This window comes from Capsicum annuum, chromosome 5, assembly GCF_002878395.1.
Source record: "Capsicum annuum cultivar UCD-10X-F1 chromosome 5, UCD10Xv1.1, whole genome shotgun sequence".
In the NCBI taxonomy this organism is placed as follows: Eukaryota; Viridiplantae; Streptophyta; class Magnoliopsida; order Solanales; family Solanaceae; genus Capsicum; species Capsicum annuum.
Genome location: NC_061115.1, coordinates 40,343,888 through 40,362,958, shown reverse-complemented (window position 1 = coordinate 40,362,958; position 19,071 = coordinate 40,343,888). Strand labels below are relative to the sequence as shown.

The window sequence follows — 19,071 nt, the reverse complement described above, 5'->3', positions numbered from 1 at the left end:
TGGATAGTTTATGAGGATGAATCCTCCTATTTTCACTAGTGCTAAGGTTGAGAAGGATCTTTAAGGTTTCATAGATGAGATGTAGAATATATTTTAGGTTTTGCATGCTACTGATGTAGAGGGTGTGGAATTTGTTGCTTATCAATTTAAGGGTATAGAATATTAATGGTATGAAGAGTGGGAGCAACTTAGGGGTGATGATGTTGAGTCCTCTTTGTGGGATGACCTTTTGGGAGCTTTTCTGGATCGCTTCTTTTCTCAAGAATTAAGGGAGGCAAAATCTGACGAGTTCATGAATTTGAAGTAGGGAAAAATGACTATGAAGAAATATGCCCTAAAGTTTCATTAGTTATCATGTTATGATCCTGAGTTAGTGTCTAGCATGAAGTCTAGAATAAGGAAATTTGCTTCTAGGTTATCTCATGATTTGATTTTGGAGAGCAAGACCGCTTTGTTGAACAAGGACATGGACATCTCTAAACTTATGGTATATATGCAACAAATTAAAGAGAAAAAAAAAGCAAACTGAGATAGAGAAGAGGCAGAGTAAGAAGTTTTGTTATTTAGAATAAGGTGGAGGTTAGCAACAGAGTGTTAGAGATGGTGGAAAATGGTCTAAGAAGAAGTGGGGGAAATTATGGTTCCTATTCGACAACTAGTGCTCCTTATCTAAAGCCATCCAGTGATTATCGTTCTTAGAGTGGTGATGTTCCTAGGGTATAGGGTGCCCAATCTTAGGCCAGTGGGGCCTAGTCTGCTCTATCCTATCCCCCGTGTTGATTTTATTGTCAGTTGTATCCTAGTTTCTATGATGAAGAGAGGAACAAATGTTTTAATTATGGTAAACCTGGACATATGCAGAGAAATTATCCCATGGTAAGGTTTCTTTGGGAGCCAGTACGGTTCTTATGGATACTTCGTCAGCTCTAGCACCCAAGGGTTCTATTTCTAGTGTCAACCCTAGACGGAATCACCTATATGCTCTTGCCACCCACCAAGGGTTTAAGGTATCTCCCAATGTCATCACTAGTACGTTACAAATCTTTTCTCATGATATGTACTATTTAATTAATTCAGAGTATACTCTTTTTTATGTGACCCCATATATCGCTGTTTATTTTGGTTTTGGTCTCGAGTGTATTTCTAAACCTTTTTCTGTATCTACCATGATAGGTGACTCTGTTGTGGCTAGAAAGATCAATAGGGGTTGTGTGGTATCTGTCTATGGTAGGGAAACTTTATAGATCTGATAGTATTGGATATATTGGATTTTGATGTTATCTTGGGGATAAATTAGATTCACTCGTACTATGACTCTTTATACTATCAGACCTGTAAGGTCATTTCTAAATTCCCTAATAAGCAGGTTATTAGGTGGGAAGGGAGTTCCCTAGTGACTAAGAGAAGGTTTATGTCTTGTCTTAGAGTCCAAAAGTTAATTTCCAATGGGTGTCTTTATCATTTAGTCCAAGTTAAAGATTTTAACTCAGAGGGTCTGTTGTTACAATCTATTCATGTGGTTAATCAACTCTGTAAAAGTTGAGTTTGGGATCAATCTTCTCTCGGACACTTGTCCTATCTCTATCCCTCTCTATAGAATGGATCCAACTGAGTTGAAGGAGCTTAATAAGTAGTTTAAAGATCTTCTTGATAAGGGTTTTATCTACCCTAGTGTATCTCCGTGGGGTATTCCTGTTCTCTTTATGCATAAGAAAGATGTTTTTTTTTAATGTGGATAGATTGTCGCTAGTTGAATAAGGTGGCGGTGAAAAATAAGTCTTCTCTCCCTAAGATTGATGACTTGTTTGACCAACTTCAGGGTGCTAAGTACTTTTCTAAGATTAATCTTTCGCCAGGTTACTATCAATTGAAGATTAGAGAGGTGGATATCCCTAAGACTGATTTTCGTACTCGGTATGGCCATTTTGAGTTCATGGTCATGGGTTTTAGTTTGAAATACCCAGTGTATTTATGGATCTTATGAATCAGGTATTCCATCAGTTCTTGGATTTGTTCGTAACTGTATTTATTGATGATATTTTTATGTATTATAAGAGAGACAGATTATGTCGATCACCTCCATATTTTGTTACAAACCTTGAAAGATCAGCGGTTGTATGCTAAATTTTCTAAGTGTGAGTTCTAGTTGAAAATGTTACTTTTCTGGATCAGGTTATTTCTAGTGAGGAGCTCATGGTGGATCCATAAAAAGTTGCGGTGGTTAAGAAGTGACCTAGACCCATGACTGCAACTGATATTTAAAGCTTATTTGGGTTTTCCGAGTATTATAGGAGGTTTGTGGGGAGCTTTTATTCTATTGCTGCCTAATGACTAAGTTGACCTAAAAAAAGGTACAGTTCCTGTGGTTCGATGCTTACGAGGGTAGCTTTGAGAAGTTGAAGGATATAATGGATTCGGCTCTGGTATTGACCCTACCTATGGTTTTTTGTTGTTTTTATAGTGCATCCCGAGTGGGACTGGGTTGTATGTTGATACGACAAGGCAAGGCGGTTGCATATGCTTATAGGCAGTTGAATATGCATGAGAAGAATTATCCTGCTCATGATTTAGAGTTATTAGCCGTAGTCTTTGCTTTGAAGATCTGACATCATTATTTTTATGGGGTTCATGTTTACATCTTTTAAGACCATAAGAGTTTACAGTATATGTTCACCTAGAAGGAGTTGAATTTTAAGCAGATGAAGTGGCTTGAGTTACTCAAAGACTATGACATGAGTCTTCATTATCATCCATGTAAAGTTAACATGGTTGCTGATGCTCTTAGAAGGTTGTCCATAGGAAACTTGTCTCATGTTCATAAGGAGAAGCGACGTTTGGTGAAGGATATTTACCCTTTGGCTAATCTTGGAGTTCGTCTCTTGGACCCTAAGGATAGTGGTGTGATTTTACAAGAGGTGGTGAAGTCATCCACGATGTTGAGGTGAAAGAAAAACAAGTTTTGGACCCTATTTTGATGCAGATCAAGGATGATATGGGTCACCAGAAGGTGATGGCTTTTGAGATTTGTGGTGATGGTATCTTAAGGTACTAAGGTAGATAGTACATTTTTGATATTGATAGGTTGTGAGAAAGAATTTTTGCCGAGGCCCATGAGTCACAGTATCTGGTTCATCCTAGATTGACGAAGATGTACCATTATTTGAAGGTAATTTATTGGTGGTATAACATGAAGCGAGATGTGGCCAATTTTTTCGCTAAGTGTATGGTATGTCAATAAGTGAAGTTGGAGCACTTGAGGACCAGTGGGTTATCTCATGAGATCAAGTTGCCCGTGTGGAAATGGGAAATTAATAATATAGATTTCATTACTGTTCTTCCGTGGTCTTGGAATCAGTTGGATTTGATTTGGGTCATCGTGGATAGGATGACTAAGTCCTCTCACTTTCTTCCAGTAAGGACTAATTATTTTGCTGAGGACTATGCAAAGATGTTTATCTAAGAGATCATGAGGTTGTATGGTGTTCTTGTTTCTATTATTTTTTTATTATGGTACTCATTTCTCATTGCATTTTTGGCATTTATTTCATAGGGGTTTGGGAATTAAAGTGAACCTTAGTACCGCTTTCCACCCGCAGATGGATGGACAAGTGGAGAGGCTGATTCAAATCTTGGAAGATATGCTTTAAGCTTATGTGATTGACTTTGGTGGTAGTTGGGTTGATCATTTGCCTCTCATCGAGTTTGCATTCAATAATAGCTATCACTCTTGCATTAAAATGTCCCCTTTTGAGGGTTTCTATGGTAAGAGATGTCGTTCTCTTATTGGGTGGTTTGAAGTCGGTGAGATAAGATTATTTGGTCCTGATTTGGTTCATTAAGCTACAAAGAGGGTGAAGGTTATTCGGGAAGGCTTAAGACCGCCCGAAGTCGCCAAAATTCCTATCCAGACGTGAGGCAAAGGGAGTTGGAATTTAAAGTTGACGATTGGGTGTTCTTGAAATATCTCCTATGAAAGGGGTGATGCACTTTGGAAAGAAGGGAAAGCCTAGTCCCCATTATGTAGGTCCGTATTTAGTTTTTAAGAGAGTGGGTAATATGGCTTATGAATTGAATTTGCCTTCTAGTTTAGGTTCCATTCACCCGGTCTTCCATGTTTCATTGCTGAAGAAATGAGTAGGTGATCCATCCTTGATTGTTCCTCTTGAGAGTATGGATATTATGGATTCCTTGTCTTATAAGAAAGTACCAATTGATATTTTGGATTTTCAAGTCCATTGACTGCGAACGAAGGACGTGTCTTTGATAAAGGTTCTATGGAGGAACCAAAAGGTTGAAGAAGCTACTTGGGAAGACGAGGAGGACATGAAGTCAAAATATCCGTTCTTGTACCACGTTTTGGATAATCATGCTTGAGGTATGTGTTTTCTTAACATCTTTATTTTCTGTCTTTTTTAGAGGTAAGAGTGGGTGTGTTTTTGTGCTAAATCATGCTAAAAGATGCCTTGACCCATCATTCAAGGATGAATGATCCTAAGGGGGGAGAATGAAACACCCCAGGTGTTGGCCTATGAGAAATTTCAAGTTTTGAACTCATTGTCCTAAGTGTGACTCACTATATGAGTCGTAGGTTTTCTATACGGGTCTTGAGACCCCAATCGTAGCCTATCTAGTATGTTTGCCAAGTTTTCTACTCTGAGTACGATTTGTCCCTCATGAGTCATTAGGACTCATTACGAGTCGTATATTCCTAATCATAGGCCAACTAACGTACTATCCCAATGTTCTATGGCACTACGACTAGACTCAACGAGTCGTATAAATTTATTATGAGTCGTAATGTGCCTTCCATGTGGTAACCAGTGTATAGCCTTAGTGGTCCTGTCTTGACTATGACTTAGAACCTATGAGTCGTAGGGTCACGATACGAGTCATATTGTGCTTCTCATAACCAAACCATTATGGGTGACTATGGACACTATCAAACCTACGACTGAGGGCCACGAGTCATAGGGTGACCCTACGAGTCGTAAGGTCACCCGTAGTGACTAGGCGAAGGGTTTCAGTTTTTATTTATGGGGCACTTTGGTCATTTCCCTCCTTAGCCACTTAGACCCCACATCCATAAAAATCCAAGGAGGGTTTATTTTAAAAACTTTAACATATCAAATACTCTCTCTACTCTCTTAAATTCCCCATTTAAGACAAGGCTAGGGTTTCAAGGGAAATGCTCATCTAGGGTTCTAAGGGTGGCTTCTTCTTCAAGTTTATTGGTGATTAAGGAATGTATCTCTCTCCTTACACTTGGACTTTCTTAATTGCAAGAAATTGGCTTATTATTCACATGGTTCTGATGTTGGATTTTGAATTATGGGTTAAGGGTTTTGGATACAAATTGTTTGAATGTTTTTCCCATTATTACTATTAATTTATTATGCACTGAATTGTTGGTTTGTACACTCATTGGGGTGTATGGTAATGGTCAATAAATTTAGGGTTACAAGGATTCCCCAAACTTGTGAACAATGTAATTAGGGGTACAAGAATTCCCCAAATAATTGGATTTTGGCATTGAAATTGATAAGAACCCCAACCTCTTGTATAATTGGTTTTGGAATGTGATTTATCAATTGGCTTGACTTATTTTTTTAAAACTAATGAATCATAAATGGAAAAATGGTTAAGGATGGCTTTGAAAACCTTGTGGGGTACAAGGATTCCCCAAAGTGGATAATAATGGTCTTGAAAAACCTTGTGGGGTATAAGGAATACCCCAACTAGATTTTTAATAATGGAGTCTGGGGTACAAGATTCCCCAAATTGTTAGCCCAATGACATTTCTTGCAAGCTATAGTCGGTATGAAAATACCACTTAATGATGCCTTAATGATTGACTCCTTAATGTAATGGTTGGGTTATATGTTAAATGTTTTAGTTGGGCTTAATAGGGGTTGTGTTTGCTATCCGTGAAGGTGTGAGTCCTGAAGGACTGATACTGGAAACTTATGTTTGCCGACATGACTGTTGGGTCTTGATGACCATGTTCTTACATCACACATATACACTATATATATACACATCATGAATGGCGAAGGGTACGAGGATTTCTCGGCCTTCTATTATAACCCCAGTTCTTGCGGCTAACACGCACTGGGGTGCAACCATGAGGAGACACTGGACCCATATAGCTCGTGCGTAGTTTTATGATGGTCAAGCTACACAATCTAGGCTAAGATTTTCAAATTGCATGCTAAGCCTTGTTCCCTACCCTAGAACGTTATATATATATATATATATATATCCATATGCTTGTGTGCATTTGGAATTTTGGACTGATTTTGGATTATTGATCATAACATTACTTTATCCCTTATCCCTAAGTTACATGCTAGCTCTCAACCCGCTAACCGTCTCTAGACGCTGTATCTCCATGCGATGCAAGCATCAAAAGTCCTCATTTCATGCTTTGTTTTCTTATTGTCATAGAATATTCTTTTGTCTCTTTTTGGCTATCGTTAGGGGCATGTCCCAACTTAGATTGTCTTTGATTTCTATAGAGGCTTTGTGGATATTGTTGTGGACTTGGGTATTGGTCTTTGGTTGTTGACATTCTTAGATTTCTTTAGATTAATGATTATGTTATCATGTTATATGTTCAGAATTTATCTGCTGTTAGGGTATTTGGCTCTGTTTGGTTAGGCTAAGAAGGTGGTCTCTGGTTCATGACAGACTTGAGATACTCGTCACAACCAGGCCCTGGTTTGGGTTGTGACATTAGTACTATGCAATATTTCTAAAGATAAACAATGTAAAAATCCATATTAAAAACCAAGATTTCAATGTGGGTTGAGGTTAATGCCATTATCATGTCAAATTTTCATCAATTTGGTGAAACCCATGTCACCTATTTCAATCATTATAAGAATAAACCAACTCAGTTCCAATAGCCATCAATTTAAGCATGAATAACCCATTAAAAATAAGAGAAAAGTAATTCAAGTGTTAAAAAACAGAAAGCTTCAACCCAAGTTTAAACTCATCATTAAAAACTCATAAGTATTAAATAAATTGATGCCACAATGTAAAATACAAGTTAAGGAATAAGTAACATGCCTAAAAATTACAAGAATTTTAAGAGGAACGAAAGCTTAAAGCCAGGAGAATGGAATCCTTGAGAAACCCCTTGTATTTCTTGACTTGGGAGTTGGAGAAGAGAGAGCAATGTAAAGTTAAGTGAATTTGGTTTTTTTTTTTGGGCTGGGGGACATTTATGACGTTTTAAAAGTGAAAAGGACCAAAAATCCCCCACTGCAAGTAGAAAAATGACAAAATTGGAAAATTTTGCATTGCATCATGGCACGCTGCTATAGCGGAGGGTAACCAGCGTGCCACACCACTATCACGGACGTCATTGCCTTGGGGTACCGAAATGGCCTCGAACCCCTTCCAAAAATTCCTAAACTTTTCCAAAACACCTCTTTAACATCCTTTATCATAATTCAATTAAAAAATTAACGTTATAAACGGGGGAGGATCCAAAATAAAATAATCAAATTTTATGGGGTCTTACATTATCCCTCCCTTTGGATCATTCATCCCCGAATGAGAAGTTAGGATATTTTTAGCACGATAATAGAAAGAAAACAATAGAATCCAAGGACAAATTCAAAATACTACAAGAGGGAAAAGAAACCTATACTTAAGAACTTTTATCCAACATTGGAAACAAGAACGGGAATTTGACTTTCATATCTTCTTCAGACTCCTATGTAGCTTCTTCCACCTTCTGAATTCTCCAAAGCACATTTACCGAAGTTATATATTTTGTTCTCAACCTACAAACTTACCTATCCAATATTTCAATAGAGACTTCTTCATAAGACAATGAATACTTCACGCCAACATCCTCAATGGGCATTATCAAGGTAGGGTTACCCACATACTTCTTAAGCATGTACATATGGAAAATGGGATGAATCGAGGCAAAACTCACTGGTAAACCTAATTCATAAGCAACATTCATAACTCTCCATAAAATTTGATACGGACCAATGAATCGAGGGCTGAGCTTCCCCTTCTTCCCAAATCTTATGACTTATTTAATAGGAAAAAACCTTCAAGAATACTCAATCACCAACTTCAAACTACAACTCCCTCCATCTCACTTTTGCATAAGACTTTTGGCAACTTTCAGCAGTCTTGAGTCTTTCTCCAATTACCTTTTGTTGTGCCCAAGCACACACATAAGTGTACGTGGTCCCACCAAGTATTAAAGTGGATTTTTTCAAACCAAGTATCGATCTCATAGGGACTTGTGTTGACAACTGTCCAATTCTAGTTCACAATTAAGATTAAATTAGTGTAAAAGTAACCAAAAGAGTTTGAGAGTTATAAGATGAAAGTAAAGTAAACAATGCGGAGAAGTAAAGGTTCTTGGACAATCAATGGGAGTAACCAAGGGTTAAGGAACTACGAAAACTCATACTATATTATAGAACATCATTGTTTAGGTCAACTATCTTGGTTGTTGATTCACGGTATTGATATTATGATTATGGTCTTTAGAGCCTCTAATCACTTGTATAGCTAGCCCCACAACTAAATCATTGAGTGGGGATATGAAAACTAAGTTAAATACATTTATATTTCATATCATAAGTGAACCAAATCTGGGACTTAGTTATATTCTTATCCTAAATGCAAATTATAACTTCATTCTATAGAAGATTACAATCCTATTCTATTTACCCCACGTTCTATCCTCTTGTTCCTCCTTTCGGGCTCACAAGATGACAATGGATGTATTATAAGGGTCACTAATGCTTAAAATAGTAATAAAAAGGATAAATAAACAACCAAATATTATAAATAATCAAAACCAAATCAACTCATAACAAGAGTAATCATGTTCTTGGCCTTAACCCTGGAAAAGGGTGTTCAACCGCTCATGGACATAACCGTAATCAAAATAATTGAATAGATGTTAAAATCTATTAAAAAAAGTAATGGAATAAAAACCCTAATTGAATTTTTCTCGTCTCCCTCAAAGTTTCAAGGTCGTCCAATGTGTGTAACATAATGTTTAAGGGTCCTATTTATAAGAGGACACAAGCTGCCAATTTTGACATAACGGTGTACCACACCCATATCGCGGTGCTTAAGGTTTGTGGCATGCCAAAATCACATTTAAATACTTTAAGTAGTCATTTAGAAGTCCCCTAATTCTGTGTAACTTCCCTATAGCAGTGCCTATGGTCCGTGGCACGCCAATGACTCCAAAACGTCCATTTTTGGTCAAATCTTGTTCCATGTGTTTGTCCGTACTTTCCAACCTTTGTGGTGTTGTTTAAACTTGATTTAAAACTTGTTTATAATCCATATATCAGAATTATAAACTAAAAATCATCTTATATCATCAAAAACCACGTATTAGAGCTCAAAATTATATAGAATTCAAGACGATGAAATAGAATCTAAAACTCAGAATACTAGTTTTGTCCTTTTGATATTTAACTTATTGCTTTGTCTCTTGGCTTGTTTCAAGTGAACCTTAGACACTATAAAAAAATTTTTCCAAACATAATTACATAATAATACCCTTAGGAACTCATTATGCACACTAGAATCTATCGAGATGAACTAGAACAACACATAACTCAAGCTAGTAACACTAGTTTTCTTGTCTAAACTCTATGTGACCAAATTGATTCCAAACTTGTTTGAAACACACCTTAAACATTATAATTAAGTATTTTAACACTTATGTTCTAAATTATACAAAGATTAAATAATTAAGCACAAGAGAAGTCCTCAAAACAAGCCATACTTAAAGCCTTGTTTGTCCCCGAACAACTTTTCACTCTAAGCATCATTATCAGAGAAGAATCCACACTTCTATAATTAGAAAGACATTCAATATAGTGCTACAATGACTACACAAAATGCAAGTTTTTACACAATGCATGTTACATACACAAGTGAAAGCTCAAGAATACTACTTCATAACATCCTAGCCTCAAGAATTGACTCACCAAGTTGGAAAAATCATTCATACTTAATCCAAGAGATCACATAAATCACTAATCTATCATCAAACATGTTCACTCACCATAAGATTTATCCATATTCACTCACATAGGTGTAATTTATTGAAAACTAGGTATAAGAATCAAGTTACGTTCACTCTCACAAAGAATTCACAAGTTACACAAGATGAATCATACACTTGCCCTTTGTGTAGTACTCCACTAATATCAGACTATTAAGAGTTAGGATCACCTAAGACTTAAAGGTTTGTAATTTAGGCTAAGTGACGAGTAGGAACTATTTCTACCAAGAATAGTGACTAGCTTTCCTAAGCACTTTAATACATCATACTTTTCATTCAATCCACTTCTAACAACCAACTATTGAACTTCTATCTACACACATCTTTTGTTTTACCCTATATCATTAATCTCACTAACATAAAATATGGAGAGAAGTATTGTTTATTAATTCATTATTCAATTTTTAGCACAAATTTCTTTCACTCCCAACCACAGCACAACTATTGTACACACCAATAAATATTTCTTTGGGGCTACAATTTCATCTTTCTTCTTTCTACTTTTTTACACTCTTTAACTCATTAATTTTTTGCTAAAGTGCTTAGGAGCTTCGGATCAAATTAAGGTTCAACAAAGAAAGGGATTCAGCTACATAAGAGTCTACCAAAGAAGAAACTAATGGCTCAATAGGGTTAACTAGGATTATGTATAAGGGTAGGTAAAAAAGGATATGAAACATGGCTATCAAAGAAATGCCTATATCATCTCCTAAACCCATATTATTTATTTCGCTTTGCACACACACCAGACAAGTTCTAGCATCAAATGCAACACAGAGTACACTACAACCTTACAACACACATGACACTTGTTCGACTCAAATAGGATCATCATAGACTCTCAACCAAATAATATCATGAATCCAACATAAAACCAACAATATCCAAGAGTCATAAACTAGAGCCTAGGAGTTTCAAAATTAATAATTCACACAATCAACATTATCTTTATATTAAGAAAATCTTGTATCATGTAATCACACATAGCACAAACAAGAATATCTCACTTATCCTACACAAAAATTTAAATTTACTCCTAAAAAATAAAAAAGATAATAGGTTCAAGGAGCACTCCCATGGAAAAGAACCAAACTAACAACCATGGGGTGGGTGAAATGTGTACCTACTAGACTGGCCCAAATAAACTAAAAACTAAAAAGAGAAAATCTTTTTGTAATTTTTTCAAATTTACTTAAAAAATAGAAAAATAACTAAGACTCTCAGCACATTTTAGCAAAGAAGCTAACATGCACATATACTGAAAAACCACGGCCCAATCGAAAAATATCTTTGGCTCACCGGAAAAGTTGGTTACTCCCTAGGATGGTTCTAGTATTACACTTCCATCAATTACTTTTGGCACTTACCTTCCCCAAAATTTCAATCCATTCTAGAAGAGGCTGTAGATGGATCAACAACTACTGACTTCCAAAAGTCGTTGCACCTACGCAACTACGATGACTCAACTGCCCTCAGTAAATCGGCAACTCCAACTCTCGAAGACAACAACTTCTGCTCACACCCCTCCAGAGGTAAAGGCTAAGTATAGTGAGAATAGAGTAGCTTCAAAGGTTAAAGCTCTATCTATATCCCTCCTACTGTGAAACAAGGTAAGATCACTGTAAGTATTGTAGAAGATGACTTGCGTAGTAATGTAGAGTACTGGAAATTTGTGTTAATAGGCTATGTAATTGGGTATACTCTTTACGTGAGGTCTATTGAAAAATATGTGTCCCTAATCTAGAAATATGCTAAAAGCCCACAAATTTTGTGTCATGATTCTGGGTATTTCATATTTAGATTTGAATTACTGAGGAATGCAATCAAATCCTGATAGAGGGTCTTTATACTTTCCATAATAAGCCATTTATTGTGCAAGCTTAGGATATTAGTTTTAATTTTAATTTAGATTATATTACAACTATTCCATAATAGGTTACATTCCCAGGTTTACCTATTGGCTATTGGTCAAGCGAGGCCCTTAGCAAGGTTGTAAGTGCCATGGGTAAACCAAAGCACACAGATCAAGTTACTACAAAAATGGAGAGGATTTCCTATGATTGGGTACTAGTAGAAACAAATGTCTCTCAGCCATTACTGGACAATATAGAAATGATTACACCTACAAGTATATTTCAACAAACTGTGGAATATGAATGGAGGCCTAAGTATTGTGCATACTGCTTAAAGTTTGGTCATCTTTTTATAAATTATTTAGAAGTGGAGGACTAGGTGGAAAAACAATATGGGGAATTCAAAGATGTTCCAAAGAGAAAAAAGAGAAATAGACAACAAAGGAAACCAAAACAACAATAATGGTAGAATAAGGAAAGAGATACCCAGCCTAGCCTAAACAACCCTACTGCCCCTAAGCCAGATGATGCACAAATATTGAGCCAGCTACAGGTAATTCTAGGTCATCTAGTGTGATACCTACCATGGATCAAGCTAGACCTAGAATGGTCAATGTAAACAAATTTGATCCTCTTGAGAATATTCCAATAGATGAAGGCCCACCGGGTTTTCCTGGTGTGGCTTCAAACATATGATTATCACCACTTGGAGCATTATGGGCCTGAACCAGCCCCTAAAATAAAAAAAACTTATACTCTTTCTCAAGAAATATAAAGTTGATATGCGTGGATGCTTAGAAACTAGGGTTAAAGAGAATAAATCCCCAAATATAATAAAGAAAATATTTAAGGGATGGAAAACAAGCTGCAACTACTCAAAGGCATAAAATGGAAGGATTTGGTTATGTTGGCTATCTCACGTATAGGTCTCTATGTTAGTAGTCAGAAAATAATTCATACACTACTATGTGAGTTATGCAATGGGATCCTTCTCAGCATATGTCACCATTGTCTATGTAAAAAATAGTATGCAAGAGAGAGTGGAAATGTGGGAGGGTCTATAACTGATAGGAACATCTATTCAAGATCCTTGGCTGCTCAGTGGGGATTTCAATATTGTATTATTATCTGAAGACAGACTTGGCTCAATGGTTACCTAACCAAAAGTACAGGACTTTAGAGACTATGCATACCAGCTCCAACTCATTTTTCTTAAGGCAAGAGGCTATCACTCATCTTCTACAACAAATAACAATAGGAGCACATGATATAATCTAAGATTGATGGGGTGCTTGGGAATTTCTACTGGCTGTAGAACTATGGAGTTGTTGAAGCTGAATTCCTCAATCCAGGGGTTTCAGATCATTTATCTATCCTTATCTAGAATTTAGCTCAGGTAATCTCTAAACCAAAGCCATTTAAACTGTATAATATTGTTTTAGAGTGCAAGAATTTCCCAAGAATTGTAGCACACTTTGAGGAAAAAGTTTTATGGTATAAAGATGTTTATCTTTAGTCAAAATCATAAAACTTTGAAGCATGACTTGAAAGGATTGAATACCTACCTTGATTCTGATGCTCAGAGGCTGTAGCTTAAGGGGAGAAGATGGACATCACACAGACAAGGCTTGTATCAACTCCTATGAATGAGGAATTAATTATAGAGGAGCAGACCTTAACTCATGAACTTCATCAATGGAGTTTAATGGAATAAAAAGTGCTGAGGCAGAAATTAAGGGCAATGTAGATTAGAAGTGAAGATGCTAACTAAAAGTACTTTCCAGCTTAATGCAAAATCAGAGATAGCAGGAACAAGATTTCATTCATCCATGATAACCAGGGGAACAAAGTCACTGACCCTTATCTTATAGATAAAGAATTCATTGGTTTTTTCTTTAGGCTTATGGGGACAAATTCTACTGAACTCACATACCCGAAGTCTACTTTGATCAAGAATGGTTCATGCCTAACATACTCTCAGAATCTAGAACTCATCCAAAAAGTCACTGACCATGAGATTATGTATGATCTGAAGAGTATGCCAGGGGACAAAGCACCTGGAGTGGATGGATTTCCTGTAGAATTCTTCACCAGCTAATGGGCTACTATTAAAACTGATGTTTTCCAATAAGTTAGGGAATTCTTTCACTCTGGTAAGATGTTGAGATCCTTTAACTATATAATAAGCACTCTAATACCAAAGTGTGATAACCCTACAAAAGTGAAAGACTATAGACCTATTGCCTGCTGTAACACATTCTACAAGTTGGCTACCAAGATCCTCATAAATAGGATCAAAAGAGTAATAGGCACTATTATTGGCCCATCTCAGTCTGCTTTTATTGAATAAAGGAGTATTATTGACAACATTTTATTCAGTCAAGAACTATTTAAGTGGACACCAAAAAGGGGCTCTCTCCAAGATATGTTATAAAAGTGGACCTCAAGAAAGCATATGACTTAATAGAATGGTGTTTCCTCAAGATTTTGTTAGCAGAACTGGGATTTCCTCAAAAATTTATTGACAGGATCATGGTGTGTATTAGCTTAGTTTCTTATTCTTTGGTGGTAAATGGTGGATTAACTAAACCTTTTCCAGGAAAAAGAGTTATAAGGCAAGGTGACCCCATGTCATGTTACCTTTTTATAATTGCAATAGAGTACCTAAACAAGGAGCTGAGTATGGTAGATCAAAATAAAGGGTTCACTATTACCCTAGATTTAAAAAACTAGGGGTAAAATACATAGTGTTTGGTGATGACTTATTATTATTTTGCAAAGCTGACCTCACCTCTGTCACACAACTCTAGTAGGCTTTCAAGAGATTTTCAGTAGCATCAAGACTTCAAGAAAATATTGAGGAGAATTTTATCTTTTTTCTAGAAAAAACCACAGATGAAGCAGCTTATTCTCATATCTCTGGTTTATGAAGAGGGCTCCTTGCCTTTTAGGTGCCTGAGAGTGATTTTTTCTACCAAAAATCTTATAATAGATCAATGCCAACCATTAGTGGATAAAATTATTGCAAAATTAAATTGTTGGTCTTCCAAGTTACTATCTTATGTAGGGAGGTTGCAATTGATTAAGTCCATAATATTTGGCACACAGGCTTATTGGGTATAAATCTTCCTATTGCTAAAGAAAATCATGAAACTCATCACCATCTACTACAGAGTATTCCTTTGGACAGGTTCTACTTTAACCTCTAAGAGAGCTTTTGTAGCTTAGCAAAAATTATGCATTCCTAAATCTCTAGTTGGCCTGAATATACTAAATTTGTATTTATAAAACAAAGCAACAATCACTAAAAAGCTGTGGGCTTTAGATAGAAAAAGGATTACCTTTGGATAAGGTGGGTATATTCTTATTATCTCAAATATGAAGCTATTGAAACCTGTGAAATTCCTAAGAATGCTACTTGGGCAATTAGGAAAATTATAAGTAAAAAATATCATGTCATGTCAGCTTCAGGGCTACAGGGTGATCTATTGGTAAGACTGGCAACCTGTATGTAGAATTCCAAGTTTCTTATTAAAAAAATGTATGGTGCAATGCTCTTGTAAATCCCTAAAGTTCCCTGGAAAAGAATTATGTTGAACCATAATGTACATCCTAGAAATTTCTTTATACTTTGGTTAGCCCTATTAAAAAGACTCTCAACTGTAGAAAGGCTAACCAAATTTGGAATCTATATACCATCTTCTTGAGTGTTCTATAATAGTGCTAATGAGACTTATCAACACCTATTCTTTGAGTGCTGCACTACTAGAGGTCTATGGGTGAGAAAGTTGATGTGGTTAGGTATGAAAAGAGCTATTGGAAGTAGGATGACCGAGGTTAAATGTGTAACATAACAAGCAAAAGGGAAATCTTTCAGGGGATCCATCCTATGTAGTGTCTTGCCATAATGGTAAACACCATATGGAGGGAAAAAACCTCATGTGATTCCAATAAGGAAGCTACCAGGTAGATAGAGTGTGTAGATAAATTACTTACCATATCAATATTAGAGGTAGAGCGTACAAAAAGTGGACAACAGTGCTAATACAACTATCAACAATTCCATGATAAAGAAAAAAATTCTTAATATAGACCTGCTAAAACACTAGTTAAAATAGTTTAAAATCTAGTTTACATTGATTTCCTATCTTATCTTTGAGGACTCTTAGCCTATTAGTGATGACCTCTCTTAAGTATTGATTGTCTGTTTAAACTGAGAAGCAAAGGGCTATGAACCTGCTTGATGTTGTAATTTCTTTGGTGAAATAAAATGCTTTATTTACCAAAAAAACCTAAGACTCAAGACCGTACAACATGATTTCACCTTAAACAATAGGAATTTCCCCACCCCACACTTAAAAATCTACTTTGTCCCCAAAGTAAAATTAAAAGTAGGGATAAAAATACTCCCTGAGGCCTCTAGGCCTAGCTAGTAGACTCTTTATACATCAAGAGGGTTCGAGGACCCCATACTCAATCTTTGCCATGCTTCGTAGCTTCGATTTCTGGTACTCAGACTTCCTATCAACCTGTGACTCAAAAAAAACAAAAAACTAAGTGAAGTAAAAACTGATAATACAAAAAATAAACACCTACCTTAACTTGGGTTTCCTCCCAAGCAGCGCCTGATTTAGTGAAGTGGCATGATCCACATCAATTTTTTCCTCTACTTTGAGGATATAAATTTCATCCCATACCTCATATCTAAATTTTTTATTCACTCATAGAGTGGTGGTACAAAGATAAAAGAAACAAGTAATGAATGGTGCATGGTAGATCACTCTACCTTAAAATGAGGCAAGCTTTTGTATTGTTGGTCTGGAGCAAATTTAATAATAAAATTCTTGTTCCTGATCTTCACACTCTTCAACTATTTTAGATGACTCCAAAGACATGTCATTATCTTAACATAATGTAAGAAAGTGATTTGAATGAGTCCCAACCAATCCCACTTCCAAATTTACACCATCCACAACACACTCACTCTTATTCACCTTCTCATTGTCAGTCTTAAGAAAAAGATGACAGTTGAATGGCTAAAATTCTTGTGTTTTCTCTACAGATAGGCTAGTATCCACCTCATCTGGTGAAGGTACTAACCACTTGCTTTCCTAAAAATTTGGACAATAACCCTCTCAGTGGATTCCTCTACAAAAATAATAAGAATCATTATCACTCCCAAACTATCTATCCGAGGCTGACATATCACAAAGTGTGACAGAAAAGTAAAAGAAATAAAAAGAAAAAATACCAAGCTATGTACAAATCAATATAAAAAAACTAAAAATAATATAGTTTTCTATTTAAAAGTCCCTGGCAATGGCGCCAAAAAAGTTGTTGCGCCCAAGCACACACGCAAGTGTGCGTGGTCCCACTAAGTAGGAAAGTGGCCCCTTTTAAGCCAAGTATCAATCTCACAGGGACTTGTATTGACAACTATCCAATTTTAGTTCACTATTATGATTAAATTTGTGTAAAAGTAACCAAAAGAGTTTGAGATTTATAAACTGAAAGTAAAGTAAATAATGCAGAAAAGTAAAGGTTCTTGGACAATAAATGGGAGTAACCCAGGGTTAAGCACTACAAACACTCATACTACATGATAGAACATCATTGGTTAGGTCAATTATCTTAGTTGCTGATTTACGGATTTGAAATAATGACTATGGTCTTTCGATTATCTAATAACCTGTCTAGCTAAGCCCCATAACTACATCATTGAGCCGGGATGTGGCAACTAAGTTAAATGCATTTATATTTCATCCAGTAAGTAAAAAAAATGTAAATTATGTATATTCCTTTCCTTAATGCAAACTATAACTTCATTTTATTGAATATTACAGTCCAATTCTATTTACCCCACATTCTATCCTCTTGTTTCTCCTTCCGGGATCACAAGATGACAATGGATGTATTATAAGGGTTAAGAATCCTTAAAATAGTAATAAAAACAATAAATAAACAACCAAATATTATAAATAATCAAAAACAAATCAATTCATAACAAGAGTAATCATGCTCTTGGCATTTCCCCCGAAAAAGTATGTGTAGCCACTCAAGGACATAAACATAATCACAATGATTGAATACATGTTAGAATAGATAATAATACAAAATTAATGGAATAAAAACCATAATTAAAGTGTTATCCATCCTCCCTTAAAGTTTCAATGCCATCCAAGTTGTGTAACATAATGTTTAAGGGTCCTATTTATAGGAGGACACAAGCTGCGGATTTTGACATAGCGGTGAGCAACGCCCATATCACAGTGATTAAGGTAAGTGTCATGGAAAAATCGCATTTATATACTTTAAGTATTAATTTAGGAAGCCCCCAAGTCCATGGAACATCTCTAACGCAGTGCCTAAATTCTTTGGCAAGCCAATGACTCCAAAACGTCCATTTTTGGTTAAATCTTGTTCCATGTGTTTGTCCATCCTTTCCGAGCCTTTTGGTGTTGTTTAAAGTTGATTTTCAGTTTGTGTATCATACATATATATGAATTATAAACTCACCAATAATCCTATAGCATCAAACGCCGCGTATTAGAGCTCACAATGATATAGAATTCAAGACGATGAACTAGAATCATAAGCTAAGAATACTACTGTTGTCCTTTTGATCTTTAAATTATTGTTTTGTATCTTGGATTGTTTCAAGTGAACATTAGATACTATAAAAAAATTTATTGCACACATAATTACATAATCATACCCTTAGGAACTCGTTATACACATTAGAATCTATTAAGATCAACTAGAACAACACATAAGTCAAGCTAGTAACACTAAATTTCTACATCTACACAACAAAGGAGTAAAAACTCAAATAATAAGTAGACATAGAAAGTACAAGATCAGCATAACATACCTGATTGTATTGATAACAAATGTCTAATGGAAGAGAGAAATAGAGCATGGATAAGTAACATAAACACACTGGAAGTATAAGAAAGTTACATTTTAGTAACTTATTTGATAATTGTGATATATAGAAGGAGGTTTTAATAAGCAAAGATGTGAGTTCTAATCATGCACAATTAGAAGATGTAACATATCCAATTAAGGACAACAACAGAAGACTTGCTATTGTCCAACTCCTTATTCCAGTAGCTGAACAAGAATGGAGTGGTGATTTTGAGTCTCCTAACA

General features: G+C 35.8%; 1 long non-coding RNA gene across 1 annotated transcript in view; it reads left to right on the top strand.

The window, feature by feature from the left end:
• Nucleotides 1–11,157: 11,157 nt before the first annotated feature.
• Nucleotides 11,158–19,071, top strand: part of LOC124898879 — a 29,388-nt gene continuing 21,474 nt past the window's right edge. Inside the window, exon 1 of the long non-coding RNA XR_007055685.1 lies at nt 11,158–11,598. This is a non-coding gene — a long non-coding RNA (uncharacterized LOC124898879). The remainder of the gene's footprint in view (nt 11,599–19,071) is intronic.